Source organism: Pelodiscus sinensis, chromosome 4 (genome assembly GCF_049634645.1).
Source record: "Pelodiscus sinensis isolate JC-2024 chromosome 4, ASM4963464v1, whole genome shotgun sequence".
NCBI classification, from domain to species: Eukaryota; Metazoa; Chordata; order Testudines; family Trionychidae; genus Pelodiscus; species Pelodiscus sinensis.
In genome coordinates, this window is record NC_134714.1 from 70,705,345 (window position 1) to 70,722,493 (window position 17,149).

The 17,149-nt window shown below is 46.4% G+C and overlaps 1 protein-coding gene and 1 long non-coding RNA gene across 9 annotated transcripts in view; one reads left to right on the forward strand and one right to left on the reverse strand.

Annotated features, from left to right (window-relative positions):
* Window positions 1-7,061: 7,061 nt before the first annotated feature.
* LOC112546964 (uncharacterized) lies at window positions 7,062-14,606 on the reverse strand. 2 transcript variants are annotated; one of them, XR_012903477.1, is made up of 5 exons: window positions 14,504-14,606; window positions 11,498-11,591; window positions 9,279-9,371; window positions 8,986-9,053; window positions 7,062-7,439 (listed from the first exon to the last, which is right to left on the reverse strand). It is a non-coding gene; the product is annotated as an uncharacterized LOC112546964 (long non-coding RNA). The 2 variants fall into 2 exon arrangements; XR_012903476.1 differs by lacking the exon at window positions 7,062-7,439 and having other exon boundaries at window positions 8,924-9,053.
* Window positions 14,607-14,640: 34 nt separating this feature from the next.
* CCDC177 (coiled-coil domain containing 177) overlaps window positions 14,641-17,149 on the forward strand; it is a 45,319-nt gene continuing 42,810 nt past the window's right edge. For 6 of the 7 annotated variants that reach the window (XM_075927332.1, XM_075927329.1, XM_075927328.1 and 3 more), the window contains exon 1: window positions 14,641-14,790. The gene's annotated coding sequence lies outside the window, so the exon portion shown is untranslated. The remainder of the gene's footprint in view (window positions 14,791-17,149) is intronic. The other variant, XM_075927330.1, reaches the window with a different exon arrangement.

The window sequence follows — 17,149 nt, forward strand, 5'->3', positions numbered from 1 at the left end:
CCAATCTATTGAGCCAGCCTCAGAGGATTGTTCCCACTCACTCCAAAATGCTATGTAGACATACCCGTGTCCACACTGTTAGGCTTGTTCTACATTTAAAATTTAGATCATCATAGCTATGTCTTTCAAAGCTGTGAAAAATCCACACTCCACAGAGCTGCAGCAAGGTGTAGATGCAGCAAAGCTGATGGAAGAATGCTTCTGTCACCCACTAAGAGACCACCCCTTAGAGAGGTGGAGTTCTTACAGCAACAGAAAAACCCCTTCTATTGCGGTGGGAAGCATCTACACAACAGAAACACATCTGTATCACTATAGCACCCACAGTGTAGATCTGGCCTCAACAGTTTGTTGGGGAGGCAGTATTTTATACAGGAAACCACCAGAGTAGCCCACTCGGGTGCAGGCTCAGTGCACTGCATGCCAGTGTGAACACAAGACATGGAGCTGAATGCACCAATTGTACCGGACAACTGTCATCTTTGGCAATGCCACCAGCTGGGTCAATATCTCATCAGCTTCCTCAAGCCACCAGCTGACAGGTCCCACTACATCACCCTCACCGTACCACCCTCACCTCTCTCAACACTACCTTTCACTGGACATGCAGGCCCCTCTACTCTACAGGCCTGTCTGGGGATCTCCAGTCAGAAGTTCACTCTGCTCAACCAGACCCCCTGCTTCTCCCCCATACCACCACCTGTACATTTTCAGAGACAAGTCAACATTTGAGGCAGTAGGAAGCATACGTAAGGAAGCATCCCGGGGGCAAGGTTCCAGATATTAAGCTACAGCTCCTGCTTTTTCTGTACGTTGGCCTCTTGCCTCTCCACAGACACCAATATACGATCCCCTTCCTTAGCCATCAGTACCAAGAAGGATTTCATCTTTCTTTCTCCAATTGAGATTTGCTTACTTGTTGCACCCAATCACTACCCCAACCTGCCAAGCTATTTGTTCATATTTTGTTATTGGCTATGATGAATCAAGAAGGTTCTTTTCCCTATATGAAAAATAAAATATTTCCAGATGTATCCGGTATGGGAGGGCAAGGACAGGTCAGATTATTTCCCAACAAATCATTATCAATTGACTGAACCTTAGCTCTTGACTGCAGCAGTACAGTGATCACAACATAAAGACAGACTGAAAACTATTTTTTTAGCCAATTACAATCACTTGATCCAATGCAAAACATGACTACGGCTTATGACAAACACTGGTTTACACAGAGAGCATTACTGACACTTTAAAATAAAGCAGGAAACACCCACAACATCTAAATGGAAATCGTGCACCAAGACAGGCAGGGCAAAGCGGGAGCCACAAAGTGATTTTTACAGCTGCTCTGCAGCAAATTTTGTATTTTATTTTGATTCTGACTCTCTCCCCCCTTCCACTATCACCTTTTCTTTGTTAAATGAGAACATCTCCACTGAATCAAAGAGAGAGAGAAAATAAATCAGAGAAAACCTGAGACACCAGAAAAAAGAGCTGTGAAAAATCTACTTGTTTCCTGTGTCTCTGGCTGCAGCTTTGATCTTCCTGACTTCAGAGATTCATTTTCTGTGATAATACTTGGAAAAAAGGCAGCCCCTGCAGGAAACAGGGCTGTCCCTACCAGTGCTGGTGGCCTACGCAGCACCGGGGGTCTGAAGCTGCGGGGGAAAAAGGATTGACAACTCTCCTGGACTGGATACCATTAACTTCAGTGACTTGCAGTCTCAGAGAGTTGGCAATCTGGAGCATGGCTAGGAGGGAGACCTGGGCCGGAGGACTCCAGAGTAGCAGCAGGTGGCTGGGCAGCTGGCTGGAGAGAAGACGCATTTGTAAGGAAGGAGCACTGCTTCTCTTCTACTGCTGCAGCTGAGTCCTCCAGCCTGCAAGGGCAGTTCACTGTCTACTCACCTGCTGAGTGGCAGCTGGGTATGGCCAGACCTGTGCTGAGCCAGGAGGTGGAAGGGGGCAACCAGAAGATGGGGCAGGGCACAGCCAAACCAGTGCTGAGCTGGGGGCAAGCAGCTGGGGGATGGGACTGGGGGTGGCTGGAGCCTATCCATAGTGTGCGGCTGCCTAGAGCACCATAGCATTTGGGGCAATTTGGTGCCCCAAATTTTGTGGTACACTATGAGGCTGCATGTTTTGTGTGTGGGTCCTGGCAAAAAAGGTGCCCAATTTTAATCAACTGAAATGTCTGAAATATTTTCAGGTATTTTTAATTTCACATTTTGTATTTAACACTCATATTCTAATTAAGGGAATTGCACTGTAGTTATCTCAGACAGTAACCTCTGCAGTTATTCTTTAAGGGCCTAGGCCTTGGACATTGAAATTTAACTGCACCTTTTTGCAGTGGAACAACACTTGGCATTTACAGGCAGTCCCCGGGTTACGTACAAGATAGGGACTGTAAGTTTGTTCTTAAGTTGAATTTGTATGTAAGTCGGAACTGGTACATATTGTAGGGGAAACTCTAGCCAAACATTTCTCCAGAGCTCAGTTTTATTCTCCCACACCTCACTTCCCTCAGTCCTTTATTCTCAAGCTGAGGTGTCTGCTGAGAAAAGCCGCTCCGCGTCTCCCTGGTCTGCTGGGGGGAGGGGGAGGGCGCTAGCTTCGTGTCTCCCTGGTCTGCTGGGGGGAAAGCAGCTAGTGCGGGGTTGCCTCACCCCGTTTGTAAGTAGGGATCCGATGTAAGTCGGATCCATGTAACCCGGGGACTGCCTGTATATAATTTTACATGTTCAAAACACTGGGCAGACATTAACAAATATTTTATTAGGATTTTCCATTCCAGATTATACCATACCATTTCCATACCACTGATCTGTCTAGCAAAATACCCTGCCTCCTGCACTGACTAGTTCCTTCAGTGTAAAAAAAGATTTCCTCCTAATGCTATTGCCCAATTGTACATAACATGTGGATGGGGCTTGAAAATACCTTCCTGCCCTCTGTGGCAATCAGTTTATATACTGTGATGCATGATATTTCATTGCCCACATTCTCATTTTAGTTAGCATGGTCAACTGAATGGCCCTCACATTACAATAAGGTAATTTCCCCTTCATGCACTCTGATTTAATTAGCACTGATATCAGATGCCCATCTCCGTATCCCTTCCTTTTTTCTTTTCTCTTCAAGCATATGAGGAAGTGAGCTATATCTTACAAATCTTGTGCCCTAATACATTTCTTAGGGTACGTCTAAACTACGTTCTATTTTTGAAAGAGGAATTTGCATATCTTCTTCTGATCTCACTTTTGAAAGTGAAAGCAGAGCTTTCAAAAGTGAAAGTAGTCTGGATGTGTTTTTTGGGGGGAAAAAACCCTTTTTTGAAAAAACACATAAATCTCATTTTTAAAGAACGAGCGTTTTTTTCCGAAAAAAACACATCCAGACTACTTTCACTTTCGAAAGATCTGCTTTCGAAAGTGAGATTGGAAGAAGATACACAAATTCCTGCCGACTTTGAATATTCTATTTTCAAAAGAGAACATAGTCTAAACATAGCCTTAATCTTAAAAGTGCCAACTGACTACTTGTTGTTTTTGTTGAAAACAGACTGACATGGCTACCCTCTCTGAAACCTCATTATAAAAAGTTATCCAGACTCCCTCTAAGATAGCTCTAATTAACAATACAATATAGCTCCTGCTATTTTTCAGCACATCTATATCGTATCATTAACTGGCTACTTTATTCAATAGTTAGATTTCCTTCCCAAGAAAGGTCATCTCAGGGTGCCAAACCAGTTTCAGTGCAATTCCTGGTGGTTTCCAGATACGCATGAGGTCAATAGCACATTAAGGCAGGAGGATGCAGAATTTAAGCTCATTTTTTGGCTTTGAGAAACAAAACCAAGATCTTAACTGTTCCAGATTCTCTGTGTCTGTAGTATCTTTTTATTTTTTCACAAGAACAACAATATTGAGAAGACACAGGCACAGTTGGGCCCCAAATTACCATGTTCAGTTAATAGAGACAAACATGCAAGGCCCAGCTACATGCACACTACCACTCTGACCACTTTCTATGGGCTTCGGAAACATGAAACACAGTGAGCGCTACTAAAGGGGTCACCAACTATTTAAAGTGATATTACACTAGAGCTCTATATTACAGTGTAATAGAACCACACTGCTTTCGCTTCCCTCTCCATACCCCAGTTCTGAACTTAAAGGAAGTGGCTGAAGAAACATACTATAGCTTGGCGGTTAGGGTTCTGATCTGCAAAGCAGGAAACGTACCGTCACTTCATTTCTTTGCCTGATTCAGAGCGATAGGGAACGGGGGGCGGGGCGGGAGGAAGAAACCTCAGCTCCCACATATCTCTTCTCAAATCAAAAAGCTGAAAATCTCAGGTTTCAGTCCAACAAAAACAGACAGCATTCAATTTTTGCAAAAACAGTCAAGAGATGTTGGTTTCCTTCCAATGCAGAATGAAAATAAATTTCAAAGCCTGGAAAGTTGCTCTGAAATTAAATAGTTGCTCTCTAATCAGTTCTAGCAAAATTCCAGTGCATGCTGTTATATGACTGAAATATTTCAGGACGATACCACCAGTTGCATGTCCTACAAGATCAAAGAACATTATTTTTGCATCTGAACCAGATTCAGAAATTAATTCATAATCCAGTGCTTTGTTTTTACTCTATACGAGTGATACCATACTATGCCAGTCCCACTTTATCAATATACTCTTTCATCTCTTGGCAGAGATTTGTATGAGCATCTGATCATGCTCTTGTCTGAAGGCCCAGTATGCATGGAAGTAATGTTTCGCTGCTATTTGCGGTGTGCCCTGAGAAGCCTACTCCTAGAGCTGGAGTCATCTCTCACGTGGTGAGGTCTGTCATTTGGTGCTATGCCAGGAACTGTTTTCCTTTTGACCCATTTATGAGCTTGGGACCCTCTTATTCAAAGGGATGTCAAGCTACCAAGACAGGGCTTAGAGACTGCTGCATTTGGTGACAGCTGCCATATTAGAGTCAACACCAAGAGCAATGATGTTTTCCATTCACATGCTCTTTCTTTCACACATCATCATGTACAGGGCTCAACAATTAATGTAATCTACTCGCCCATGGCGAGTAGATTACAAGCCGGCACAGCTGCGCAGCACCGTCAGCGCATGTGCAGTGCAGTCTGCGCATGCGCAGTGTGCCAAACCGCACGGCTGGCGAGTGGGGATCGCCGCGGTTTGGCAAGCCCTGATCATGTAGGTGTGAGGGTTTCATCCTAGGGCCAACCATGGTACAGCCAGGCGCTTTGCAAATTTCATCCACACAATTCAGTCAGCATTACTGAGGAGCTAGCTACCTCACTCCTGATTGGAGTCTCTCCAGCTCTGCTATTTGACTCACCTCCTACCCAGCTCTGCTACGGAGCTTCAGGGGGTAGCTGAGTTAGTCTGTTACAGAAAAAAACAACAAATGGTCTGGTAGCACTTTATAGACGAACAAAACATGTAGATGGTATCATGAGCACTACTGCACCTCAAGCTTGGCCTGAAGTACGTACAGTCACATCGGTCCTGGGCCTTTCCTAAGTAGAGTCTGCCAGTTGCACTGACTGAGTTATGGAGGGTGTTATGGAAGGAAATAAAGTTTCACAGTGCAAACTAACGGTTCTTATCAGCCTCTTTTAATTATTTAGTCTTTGAGGTGCTAATAGACTATTTGTTGTTTTTTAAGCTTTTCCTGTTACAGACTGGCTCGGCTACCCCTCTGAAACTTATCTACCCAATGTCCTCTTTTCTCCCCCATCCAATTTTTTTCCTCCCCACCTCCTTCCCTTATTTATTCTTGGTTCTGGACTTCCAGCACTCCAGTCATTTGAAGAAGTGGGCTGTGCCCACGAAAGCTCATGATACCATTTACATGTTTTGTTAGTCTATAAAGTGCTACCTTGTTGTTTTATAAGTTTTTTATGGAAGGAAATGTTCATTAGGGGCTAGGAATAGCAAAGCTCACTTTCACTGAGCCCTACAGTATATTCATTCCCTGGCGTGCGGCAAAAGCATCAAGTCCAGCTCCTGCCATCCCCTCACCCTGAGCGGCAAATCTTTGGCTCCTCCATTTGCTGGGCCAGGATCAGTGAGCACTGAAGTCAATGGGAGTTTTACTTGCCCAAGGACAGCAGCTTCAGAACTAATCTGGCCAGGGTGGAAAACGATGGACAAGAAAAGGGCCTCAGCAGTCTGGATCCGGCCCGCCAACCTGGTGGCCCTGCTGCTCCTCTGCCCCCAGGCCAATTAGGGCCTGGAGAAGCACCCAAATCCTTCTCCGCTCTGCCCCCACCCTGTGAGCAGTGGGCCTGGAGGCAGGGGAGCTCCGTGAAGCTTCCTTCGCCCTGCAAGGAGCCAGGGGCACTTCAAAAGAGCCACATGCTTCTCGCAGGGCCGGAGGAAGCTTCCCGTGCTCCCCCGCCTCCAGGTCCTGATTGGCCTTGGGGTGAGGGAGCGTGCCAAGCCTCTTCCAGGGCATGGGTGCCTAGTGGGAAAGGGGGGGGGCAAAGGCGCTCCGCTGCCCCCAGACCAATCATGGTCTGGGGTGGGATAGCCCCAACCCTTCTGGGGTGGCCTGGGGCTACTTCAAAATTTTTTGAAGTGGCCCCCGGGCAAAAATTATTGCCCAGCCCTGGACAAGAGTCTCTAAGGACAAGAATCTCTCTTCTAAGGGTGGGAGCAGGGGCTGAATGGCTCCTTTACTTAGCACAACTGTAGTATCTCCATCTCAGTTTCAGGCAGGCAACGTGACACTGAGCCCTGCTTCCCCACTTCCAAAACCCCAGGACCAAGACAGAAATCAGTGCTGGAGAATGCAGTAAAATCAATGATGCCATTTGAACGTTAGAACAAATACAGGACTATGTAGCACTTTAAAGACAAACAAGATGGTTTATTAGGTGATGAGCTTTCGTGGGCCAGACCCACTTCCTCAGATCAAATAGTGGAAGAAAATTTGAACGTTAGCTGATCAATGAGTGCCCTCTGGTGGCAATAAGATAAAAATCCTTTCATTCTAAACTATGTGGGCACACCAATGGGTTGCATTTTCAAAGCTCTTCTGCTTTATTTACATGAGAACTGGTACATGGGCCTAACAGTGCGTGTAAAACCCAAATGTGTATATTTTCAATGTGCACGAGATAAAAAGATAGCCTGTAACTGCAAGCTCTGGTTCTCATCCTTCTATGTTAGGAGTAGGAGCTTTGTGGTTCAGGGTGCTGGAACAATTTTTATAGCAGGGGTGCAGGGAGCCATTGAATCAAACTGGGACCTCTCTTCCTGTTGCTTGAACAAATTCTTCTTTTTTCAGTTAGCTTCTTGGGTCATCTACCTTTCTGTACTTACGCATTCTCTTCATTTCACTCTAATCTTTCCAGTTCTCCCAGCATGTTCTTGTCACCCTGCATTCTTGCTGTTGCACTCTGAGCTATTAATTTGCACATGGGGAGCTGTTACATATTTACTCGGAAACCATACATCGTTAAATAGTGATAGAAATGTAGCCGTGTTATTCTGGTGTAGCTGAAACAAAATACAGGACTATGTAGCACTTTAAAGACTAATAAGATGGTTGTGACTATTTTCTTCCACTATTTGATCTGAGAAAGTGGATCTGGCCCACGATAGCTCATCATCTAATAAACCATCTTAGTCTTTAAAGTGCTACACTGTCCTGTATTTTGTTTCATACATCGTTAAAGGTTATTCAGGGAAGGTGTAAATATGAAGGCTCATCCCCCCAAGGGCCCTGACATAAAGTAACTCAGGAAAAATTGGCACCATTTCCTAAATGGTAATTTGTGAGGCCCAGAACATCCAGATAGTTACACAAGCAAAGAGGCTAAATTTCCTGTGGTGTCCTACCCAGGGAATGCCACAGGGGACAGTCTTTCCTCTGCAGCAGCAGCAGCCACATTCTCCTCTTCTCCCTTCACCTCCTCATAGTCTCTCTATAGAGCAGGCCCACTGACAGGGATTGGGGGCTAAAGGGCAACTGCCCAGAGATTCAAAAGGGCGCAGGGCCCCAGGCTGCCACTGCTACCACAGGAATGGTGGTGGCCTGAGCCTTTACATGGCAGCTGGAGTGTTGCATGGTGCACTCCAGGAGCACTGAGGGCTGGCTGCCCCAGCCCTGCCTTTTCCTGGAGTACCAAGCCAGGCCCCTCCCAACTTTGCCCAGGGCCCCAGCGAGTCTGTCAGCCCTGCTGCTGAAGAGGTGGGGCTCTGCTAAGGGAGGGAAGGTACGGGCAAGGAGGGGTGCTGGAACAGTTTTTGTAGTGAGGGTGCTGAAGGTGGAAACCATGTATTTGAGTTACTGTTACTACTTCAAGCCAAGGGCTGCAGCAACCCCTAGGGTCTCAGGTAGGAAGAAGTGCAAGGCTGCGTGCATCATCCACCACATCCATGAGCAATCACTTCCCAGATTAATAGTGACACATTACCTACATTAATAGTCCGTTTCCTCTTCCATGATATGAAGTCACCTGCTGTGGCTGTAGGGCAGCCACTGCAAGAACTGTGCTATCATAAGTACAAAGGGAACCACGGGACCCTGTGGACAGTACTGAAACTCATGGGATTAGCAGGTGGGGGATTAAATGCCATTTGTTTTGAATAGGCAAAATTCCCTGCAGGAATAATCCGAAGGAGCTCAGAACAATCTTGCAGTCTCCTATCAGCTACAGAAGCCGCATCTACCTGGTCTGGGCTGGCCCAAGCCACTTGTGTGCCCTGGGACCTGGGAGCGCAGTGCATGTGCAGCCTCACCCCCGCCCGGTCCAGCAGCCCCGTGCGGTGCCCCCTACAGTGGGGTGCCCTGGGTGGTAGCTCGGTCAGCCCATAGCTTGGACCGGCTCTGTACTTGGGAGCAATGTGGATCTTAATTCTTTTTTCCATTGTTATAGCAATTTGATTTTTACTCCAGTAATACAGGATGTGAGCCTTGTAATGCAACATCCTGAGTTATGCTTCACCTTAGACCTTCACCTAGTCTGTACGCTGTTCAGAGCAGGAAACATGGACTTATCTGCAGGCCTTCCTCCTGTTGAAATCAATGACAAAACTACCATGGGCTCTAATAGCAGCAAGTTTCTTCAGAGCCTGTATTTATAAAGTACAGTCTAAGACTATGATACTTAATGGTGCTGCACGTCATGAGGTTAATACAGCCACATGAGCCCCCAGTTATAGGCAGCATTTTAGCAAGTGTTATATACCACAATCAAGTAGGAACTAAAGATATCACATGTGAAACTGCATAACTTACTCAGAGGACCAAATTCCCCTTTCGGTGACCCAGGTGCAACTCCATTGTCATCTCAGTGTCCAGAAAGGATGGTGTGGAGAGTGGTATGTGCACCTGGGTGGAAAGGAGGAGAATTTGACCCAGTATGTAATCAAGAGACTAAATGTAGGGCTAGCTCCTTCCCTCTGTTTCTGCGAGCAGAGGAAAATGAACCTCTCTCAAGGAGCAGGAAGGGATGGCTCCTCCATTTTCCACCATCCCTCTTCTCTCCCACCATGGCTGGGGCCCAATAGAAGCTGCCCTCCCCCCAAAATGCTACAGGATCAGGGTTCCATGAGGGTGTAGGGGCAAGACTGATGACCAGAGAGGCACCAGCTATCTGTGGAATTGTTCCTTGCTGAACACTTGCATTCCAGTCAGAAAGCTAAGCAGGAGTTAATGCTGTTTCAAGAGGAAGAAAAGAAAATGTGGAAGGGTTACCCACCTTTTACAAAGATATTTTGCCTCTAGATAATTACTTGGAAACTCCAGGCTAGCCATGAGGCCCTCCCTGCCTCTGTCATCCATAGGAAAGGGAGAACACGAAACTCTTAGTTAGGTATGGGCACCCACCCCCCAAAAACCTCATAGCACCTAGCCATCAAGCAGGTACCCTTGTTCTAAAATAAGGCCCTAATGCAGAGCCCCAGAAAGAACCCTGCTTGGGAAAAAGCCCTCTTCTGAGAAAAGGTCAGTTTAACCTCAGAAAGCCAATACCCAGGCAGCACTTCACAAAAAAGACCCTTAGCCTTTTGGGCTGCTTACTCAAAGGACAAGACAACAACAGAAAATAAATGCACCAGATAAAATGCCTACAGTGAGAAACCCACACAAGCTGTGAAGAGTTATTTCTCTCTAGAGCTGCTGTGGGGAACCTTTTTTGGTGGGGGAGGGTAAGGGGGAGGCACTGAGCCACAGAAAAATCAGTCAGGGGCTGCACACAAGTGAGAAGCAAAAGAAAAAAAGACAACCCCAAACCTTCACTGACATAGGCCTTGATGGAGAAGCAGAAAGACACACTCCATTCCCCTTGCACGTCAGAGCCTGGACAGCCCAACCTACTATATTTTGTGAGCTCCAGCCCTGCAGGGAGACAGGGGGGAGGGGAAATCAAGGAGGGAGAGGAAGAAGCAGCAGCAGTGCAGGTTCCCCAGTGTGGGGAGGAGGAAGGGAGCCCTGAGGTCCTGATCCAGGCAAGCCAGGGGCTGCATCCAGCCCCTAGCCCCTGGCCCCTGCCCCTAGGTTCCCCATCCCTGCTGCAGAGTCCCAACAGCTCTCTACACACCTTGCCCCCTTTGCCTCCCAGTAATTGGGTCCAGCTGCTCCAGCTTCCTATCCCTTTCATTCCTACTAAAAACTATTCTTCTGGGTCCTAGGTCCCACTTTGCAAAGAAGCATTGCCTGATTTATAAGGAAAACCAGGCCATTGAGGAACTGTGACCCTGAGGCCCTCAAAGAGTTTGTTCACCTGCCATGTGCTCAAAAAGTGCTTGATTATGCAAGGTACTGAGCAGCTTTAGGAATGCTCATTGCCACCATGCAGGATCAAGGCCTGAATCCTGGAATTGCAAAATTAAAAAAAAAATCTAGTGACTTAATTTCTAACAATAAAACAGCTACCCACCCAGTTACACACAGTAGACAAACTCTGATCTCATCCACGCTGATCTGAACAGTCAATGGAGTTAAGAAGTTCTGAAAAAAGAACTTGCTCCAGATGGGGTTCGCCAGTGTAGATGATAGTACCATTTTATCCGTGGTCCTGTCTGGTTCATTTGTCAGTATAGGATAGTATTTTAGTGGTGAAAACATGAACCTTTGGGTCAGGATAGCTGGGTTCTAACCTCAGTCAGATAGTATTACCCCTAGCAAGTTACCTGCACCTGCATTTTCAAAAGCATCCCCTAATTTTAGTGCTCCAGTTTTCAGCTGGCCAAGTTAAGACACTTTGGTGTCTTAACAGAGAGTAGAGCTGGTAGGGAGGGGCTGCCACAGAACAGAATGTCAAGGCCCCCAAATCCAATGTGATTATTTGTGTAAGCAAATCAGGGTTGCTGAACTGTGTTGTATGTAAGCACATATCTTAAAATAGAATTCTACAAAACTGTTCTTAGAAATCCTGGTCAGTCTCCCTGATCTACATAACTATGAACAGTGCTGGATCATTATGCTATGGAACTTGCTATTTTTCTGATACTCACAACATGGGCATTAGATTGAAGGTGTACAGGATATGCGGCTCCTATGTCTACGAGGGCAGCTCTCAAAGAGCTTAGAAGGCAAGGACTCTTTCTCCTTAAATACATAGAAATAAATAGCAGATGTTACCTTCCAACCATGCAGAGTTTCCTGCATTCAAATTTATCTACTGTACTTATATGGGCCCCACCACCATTGTATCTGAGCATTTCACAATCTTTAAAGTTTTCCTCATTACAGGGATAGGCCCCATTTTAGCAATGGGGAACTGAGGCACAAAGCCATCAAGGCTCATAGTCTACCCTCAAAGTATTCAAGCACCCAACTCCCACTGAAGTCAATGAGAACAAGGCACCTAAATCTTGGCATAACTGACTCATCAAGGGTTACACAGTGACAGAAAAGCTGTCAAAGGGCTGGGAATTAACCCTGAGTCCCTCAAGACCCAGGCTAGCACCCTAACCACTGAACTACCCTTCCTCTTATGCTCTATTCCCTCTGGCCTACTTTACATCAACAGAGTGACAAACTTGCAGCTTCCTATGTGATTAAATTTTAAAATGATACTAAAGGAACTCATATATGTATTGATTTACTCTACTTTGTAATGAAATGTAGCTATTAGAATCTTTTTTTATATTACACAGCAGTTTTTCTTTAGGTTACATCAGTTAACTTTTTGGTACCTATTGTGTTCTAGATATGTTAAATATCGGTTAATTGTATAGTCAAGTAACCTCATGAATTCTTATAGGTTAATCAGCTATTCTACAGTCCCCGGGGAGCTGGGCCAGCAGCCAGTGCACGCCAGCCCCACTCCCAAGGAGCTCCCTGCCACGCTGCACTGCTGCTTCACCAGGGTGCCAGGAGGGAGCTGGTCTATGAGGGGAGCCAGTTTAAAAACCAGCTCCCCTTGCAGATTGGCTGCCTGTTGCACTGCACTGCTGTCTCTGATATAGAGGCAGCAGTGCAAGGTCGCAGCAGCCCCTGTCCGGGGAGTGGGGCTGAGCTCCTGGACCAAGGACAAGCTGGAAATGAGCCAGGCTGCCTGCCCACCTGGCTTCTAATACACTTCAAATGCAGAGACGCAGCCGGGGTAAGTCCCAGACCCAGCACGAGCCAGGACTGAGCTGGGCTGCTGGCCAGCCTGCTAAAAAATTTACTGGCAGGGGATGGGGAAATGTGTGTACAGGCAGTCCCTGGGTTACGTACAAGATAGGGACTGTAGGTTTGTTCTTAAGTTGAATCTGTATGTAAGTCTGAACTGGCGTCCAGATTCAGCCGCTGCTGAAACTGATCAGTTTCAACAGTGGCTGAATCTGGATGCCAGTTCTGACTTACATACAGATTCAACTTAAGAACCCCAGGCACCCCCAAGTCAGCTGCTGCTGAATCTGATCAGCGGCTGATTCCAGGAAGCCCGGGGCAGGGGCTTCCTGTAGTCAGCCACTGGTCATTTTCAGCAGCTGCTGACTTGGGGACACCTGGGGCAGAGCAGCTGGGGTGCTGCTGGGTTGGTCCAGTGGCGCCCAGAGCGGCGCTACGGGACCAACCGGCAGCACCCCAGCTGCTGTACCACAGGCGTCCGGAGCAAAGCCGCGGAGCACGGGGGCAGCGGGACAGCCCAGACGCACCGTGGCTATCCTGCTGCCCTCGGGCTCCGCGGCTTTGCTCTGCTCTGCTCCCCGTCCCCCAGGTCTGCAGACCAGGGGGAGGGGGAGCAGAGCAGAGCAGAGCAGAGCAGAGCAGAGCGGCGGAACGCGTGGCCAGCTGACAGCCCAGACGCGTCTGGGCTGTCAGCTGGCTGCGTGCTCCACTCTGCTTCCTCCCCTCCCCCCCCCCGGTCTGCAGACCAGGGGGAGGGGGAGCAGAGCGGAGCAGAGCAGAGCGGCAGACCGCGCGTCCAGCTGACAGCCCAGACGCGTCTGGGCTGTCAGCTGGCTGCGCGTTCTGCCGCTCTGCTCTGCTCCGCTCTGCTCCCCCTCCCCCTGGTCTGCAGACCAGGGGGTGGGGGGAGCAGAGCGGAGCACGCGGCCAGCTGACAGCCCAGATGCGTCTGGGCTGTCAGCTGGCCGCGCGTTCCGCCGCTTTCCTTCCTCTCCCTGGTCTGCTGGAGACCAGGGAGAGGAAGTGCCCCGTTCGTAACTGCGGATCCGACATAAGTCGGATCCGCGTAACTCGGGGACTGCCTGTAGTCTATAGCATTAACCTATCATGCTTTTGCTTATCGGTTAATCAATTAATTGACTACACTATTAAATCCCTAGTCTTTTCTATGTATGTAATGCTGAATCCTTTGGCACTGAGCTGCTACATGTAGTGACTTCATGAGCCTCCAGGAATTAGTCAGTCTTCTGTTTTTCAATAAGAACTCAGCACATGCTAAGTGCAAGGGCAGCTTATTAAAAAACCCCTATCCAGCAGCTTTTATGATTTCTGAGACAACATCTGGCATAGAGTTTTAGTCCAAGTATTATCAGAATTAGGAAGAATTCCCTTCAGTAATCTTCAATTTGGCAGTATTCCCAGATGCCTGTGTAAATCAGATATCACATCTATTTGGCATCTCCTGTAGCCATAGCTTTTCATTGCTTAGGTAGAATTGCTTCGCTGTTCATAAAGAGTTGTGGGAAAATGGTGGCATGAAAGGGAAACTAACTCTACATTACACTGCACTTGTAGCACCTCCATGATGTAGGATTAGTTGACTTTTATACTTAAAATAGGGATTCTGTCTGTTTAAATGAATAACAAAGTGTATCCTTGCACTGGACATCGAATGAATTTTCTGGGAATTAACAAGTAAAGCCACTAATTATAGTTAAAATAATGTAAAATGGGCTATTTAATATTTTTCTGAGACTCATTTCTTTTTTTCTTTTCTCCAGGCTAGCAGATGGCTTTGATGCTCACCCTTCAAGCTTTAGATATAGTTAAAAATCATTTGAAACTCAGGGTCTCTGAGTGTTATCAGAATTAAAATAAGTATTGCTATCATTACTACTTACAGATTACATTTGAAGACACATATTGTGCGTAAGCAAAGGTATTAAGAATAGTTGTTGTATGTAATTGTTATTATGCCTGTAGTCAAGGCCAAGCCAGTAGGTCAGTCATTGCTAAATAGTGTCATTGTGACAGCAGGGGTAACTCAACCAATCATCACAATTCTTCTCTAGTCCCTAGGCATGCTAGACAGGACAGAAAAAGGAAGACTCACAGGAAAATATTTTAACCTCATCTCCAGTAGCAAGCTGTTTAAGCAGTATGGTCGGACCTTTGGTGTCAGTGTGAGGTGAGTGTGTGTGATGTGAGTATACCTGCTGGGGATCATTTATATCATGGAAATGTGGTTTTACTTTTTTTTTCTTCAAATTCCCATGAATCCCTGAGGTAAGCACCATGGTCCTGATTCTTCATTGCCTTTCACATCATGCAGTAATCTGCAGCTATGCAAAATGCAGCCATTTTGATAGTCGTGTTTACACGCATTTTTACACTCACTGCACACAGAGGGAAGTGAGTATAAAGCTGTGAAGAAGCAGGCCACACACTGTCACCAGCTGCCTCTCCCTGCCCACTACACCTCACTCCAATATGAGCAGAGATATGTATCTGCCTTCTTCCCCCATGCACATGAGGAGCTGCATGAAGTAGGACAGAGCAATTAGAATTCAGAAATGAAGGGGAATTCTGAGTTAGGCTGGAGCATTAGATTACATCCATGGAAAATGTGGGTGTCAGGAGGAAGGTGGTTTATTTTATTTTTATGAATGCGAAGTTATACTACGGTGTTAACATACTACCTCATGTGTTGCTTATCCAGGAGCAGGTTAGTATTTGAAGGCTCTGGCTAAGGATTCTGGCTTGCTGGCTGGGACTCCTTGAAATGCCATTTTAGTACTGTTCTTCACAAATATGCTGCAGAAGAAGGCAGAAAGGAAGTATCCTCTTGAAATTTCAAAAGCCTCATAGTTTCTTAGTGTTCCTTTAATGGGGAAAAAAAATCAGTGGTACATTAGGTTAAATCATACAGAAAGAAACAATCAAAATCCTCCTCTCTTGCTTTCTTCACTTTCAATTAGTGAAAACTAAAATAATCGTAACACTTTAATCTCCACCTCACTATTTATTCTGCTTGGTTACATTTTGCATTTCACTTACTTTGAATGGTACAACCAGACAGGTTGTCATCATTGCCTTTTGTTCGTTTCGCATTCAGGTTCTCATGCAGTAATATACTACTGCCATGTTAGACTGCAAGCAGCACTAAGGAGGAATGGTCCTTTGTTTAAAACAACATTTTCCAGTAACATGGCAGCCAGAGGGGCTGGAACAATCTCCATAATGAAGGTGCTCAAGGCCATTGAGCCAAACTGTTAACCCTATCTATGTAATGGAAGCCACTTCAAGCCAGGGGATGCAGCTATTCCCCAGAATCTCTAGTTCCAGCACCTATGACATAAGTTTCATGAGTGTCAGTGCTTTGCCTGAAGATTGGTATACACACAAGGACAGCTGGTGAGCTGGACAGATAGATTTGAAAGAGTGAGCCCCTTCTAGGCCTACCCACATGCAACTTAGGTCTGCTCTGTGAAATCACTCTGCTGTGAGGGGAAAGGAATAGAGAGCAATTCCCATAGCTGGTCAATTTCTCTTTGAAGTCAGGCATGGCTGGCAGACACAATAGCATGAACTCTTTCTGAACAGGAAAAACTGACATGGGGATTAAGAAACAGACAAAGCGGAAGGGGGAGGAGGGAAAGTGGACTAACCAGCTCTGTGCATATCTTTCTGAGGGAGATGTGTATACTGTCAGTGAGTGGCCACAAGACTGCTAGCATTGAATGAGGATGCTAGAGATGGCCAGGACTGGAGACAGAATGCAAAATGGAAATAAACAAAAATGAAGGGCAAACCAAAGGAGTAAATTAAAAGGAGACACAATAGCCAAATTCCCCCTAACTGAAACTTGGCAGCTCGTCCCTGTCCTTTCTGTAGTTGGGCTATGCCCAATGTTCACATGTGGTGTGCTGAGTTTCACTTCTCTGTGGCTGAAAAGGCATTGTATATGGTGTCTGACCTAATCTCAGTCTCAACATTAGCTCAAAGCAGCTACAAACCCACTGAGGTGCACTGAAAATTGACAGCAGAACAGTAAACAAAAGATTAGGAGATGCAGCAACCGATTGAACAGTAAGAAGTTGTAGAGTGGAGGGTATCACAGGAATACCAGTTTGGGAACCTATGCGTGTTTGATAGACCATCTTGATGCAGCTGTGTCATCCCATGGAAAGCTCTAAGAGGGATTATGCTGGATTGTGCACACTCTACTACCCCTTACAAGGACCCAGGCTGGCATAGAAAGGCACAGGGAATTACTCTGCTTACTGGCTTCCCCCATGAGGTGGCTAGTCCTGGGGGTGTGGGGGGAGGAGGAGAGGGGTAAACAAAAGACTGAACTCAGAAGTCTGCAGGGACTGCAATCATGCTAGATACTGCATAAGGAGGCAAGAAGGCTTCTCCACCATATATCCATAAAGGGGACAGGAACAGTCTGGGATGAAGATGGAGGCGTTGTGAACCCCTGGTCAGTACAAAGAGACCTAGGGAGAGCAGAAAATGCAGGTGATATTGAGATATGATTTGGCTTG